Here is a 3,028-nt window from a genome sequence, read left to right as displayed (position 1 = left end):
CAAAACGGAGTCACATCAATCATAGTATAAGACTCACGGGCATGCTTGACACCGACATATAGATACTCGTCACCATGCCTATACGTCGTACTCAATAATTAACACATAGCAAATAAGACACAACTCCTAATCCCTCAAGGTAAGGTTAGAGACCAAACACTTACCTCAATGCCACAAACACAATTCAAGCCTCAACTACCGCTTTACCTCTTGATTCCACCACCAATTCGCTTGTATCTAGCCACAATTTACTTAACGATATCAATAAATGCTAAATGAGTCAATTCTAATGCATGAAAATAGGTTTTCTAATGATTTCCCCAAAAAGTCAAAAATCGACCCCGGGCCCACATGGTCAAAACCCGAGGTTCAAACAAAAACCCGATTACCCATTCACCCACGAACCCAAATATGTAATTTGTTTTGAAATCGGACCTCAAATCGAGGTCCAAATTCCCAAAAATTGAAAATCCTAAGTTCTACCCAAAACACCCAATCCCCCCATGAAACCCTTGATTTTGAGTTGAAATCATGTAAAAAGATGTTATAGATTGGAGAAAATGAGTTAGAAACGACTCACAATTGATTTGGAGAAGAACTTTTCTTTAGAAAATCGCCCAAGAGAGCTTAGGGTTTGAGAGAGTTTGAAAAATAAAGGAAAATCCGTCTAAGTCCCGATTAACTGGTCGCAGATGTCGCAATTGTGACAAGAGCTTCGCAATTGCGAAGCTTGCAAATGCGAACAAGGCCTCGCATTTGCGAACCTGGCATTGTCTGCTAACCTCGCAATTGCGAACAAGTTGTTGCAATTGCGATACTGGCCCTCCCCCGATGACTTCGCATTTGCGAAGGAAGGCTCGCAATTGCGAACACTGGCAGGCCTGGGCTTTCTTCGAAAATGCGATCAAGCCCTCGCAATTGCCAATCCTATTGGGCTCGCAATTGCGAAGCCTGATCTCGCAATTGCGAGATCAGAGCCTGCAACATAGCTGAACCTGCAACAGCTATTCCTCTAAGTCTAATTTCACTCCGTGGCCTATCCAAAACTCACCCGAGCCCTCGGGGCTCCAAACCAAACATGCACGCAAGTCTAAAAAACATCATACGGACTTGCTCGTGCGATCAAATCATCAAAATAACATCAACAACTATGAATAAACCTCAAATTCATGAAATCACTCAAGAACATCAAAATTACTATTTTCTCAACCATAGGTCCGTTTTATACCAAACCAATTCCGCTCTTTACCAAATTTTACAGATTCAACTTAATTATTATTTTAAACTTGTACCGGTCTCCGGAACCAAGATACGGGCCCGATACCATCAAGAAAATTCATCGATTCACTTCTAAAAACCTTTATATTTTCCAACAAACAATTTTCTTTAAAAATTTATTTCTCGGGCTTGGAACCTCGAAATTCGATTCCGGGCATACGCCCAAGTCCCATATTTTACTATGGGCCCTACGAGACCGTCGGATCACGGGTCCGGGTGTGTTTACCAAGAATGTCGACCAAAGTCAATTTTAATCAATTTTAAAAGCCAATTTCCTTATTTTACTTAGATTTCACATAAAAGCTTCACGGAAACGCGCCCGAACTGAGCATGCAAATCGAGGTGAGACAAAAAGAGGTTTTTAAGGCCTCGGAACACAGAATTTACTTTCAAAACGAGTGATGACCTTTTTGGTCATCACATTCTCCACCTCTAAAATAATCGTTTGTCCTCGAACGGACATAAGAAAAGTACCTGAGTCGGAGAAAAGATGGGGATATCGGCTCCGCATATCGGGCTCGGACTCCTAGGTCGCTGCCTCAACCGGCTGACCTCTCCACTGAACATGAACAGAAGGGAAACTCTTCGATCTCAACTGAAGAACCTGCCGGTCTAGAATAGTTACCGGCTCCTCCTCATAGGACAAGTCCTTGTCCAACTGGACAGTGCTAAAGTCTAACACGTGGGATGGATCGCCGTGATACTTTCGAAGCATAGACACATGAAACACTGGATGCACGATTGATAAACTCGGGCAGCAAAGCAAGTCTGTAAGCCACCTCTCCCACTCAATCAAGAATCTCGAACGGGCCAATGAATCTAGGGCTTAGCTTGCCCTTCTTCCCAATCTCATCGCGCCCTTCATAGGCGACACCCGAAGCAACACCCGCTCGTCGACCATGAATGCCAAATCACGAACCTTACGGTCGGCATAACTCTTTTGCTTTGAATGAGTTGTACGAAGCCTATCCTGCATAATCTTAACCTTGTCCAAGGCATCCTGTACTAGATCCGTACCCAACAACTGAGCCTCTCCCGGCTCAAACCATCCAACCGGCGACCGACACCGCCTACCATATAAAGCCTTATAAGGAGCCATCTGGATGCTCGACTGGTAGCTGTTGTTGTAGGCAAACTCCGCTAAAGGCAAAAACTGATCCTACGAGCCTCCAAAGTCAATAACACAAGCTCGGAGCATCTCCTCCAAAATCTGAATAGTACGTTCGGACTGCCCGTCCGTCTGAGGATGAAATGTTTTGCTCAACTCGACCCGTGTGCCAACTCACGCTGAACTGCCCTCCAGAAATGTGAGGGAAAATTGCGTACTTCGATCAGAAATGATAGACACATGTACACCATAAAGACGAACAATCTCCCTAATATAGATCTCTGCCAACCGCTCCAAAGAATAGGAAACTGCCACAGGAATGAAATGTGCTGACTTGGTCAGCCTATCAACAATAACCCACACTGCATCGAACTTCCTCTGAGTCCGTGGGAGTCCAACAATGAAGTCCATAGTGATACGCTCCCACTTCCACTCAGGAATCTCAATCTTCTGGAACAAACCACCAAGTCTCTGATGCTCGTACTTTACCTGTTGACAGTTCAAATACTGAGCCACATATGCAACAATATCCTTCTTCATCCTCCTCCACTTATAATGCTGCCGCAAGTCCTGATACATCTTAGCGGCGCCCGGATGAATAGAGTACCGGGAACTATGGGCCTCCTCTAGAATCAACTCTCG

Source organism: Nicotiana attenuata, chromosome 5 (genome assembly GCF_001879085.1).
Source record: "Nicotiana attenuata strain UT chromosome 5, NIATTr2, whole genome shotgun sequence".
Taxonomy (NCBI): Eukaryota; Viridiplantae; Streptophyta; class Magnoliopsida; order Solanales; family Solanaceae; genus Nicotiana; species Nicotiana attenuata.
The sequence above is the reverse complement of the archived record's forward strand: the minus strand, read 5'-3'. Positions refer to the sequence as shown.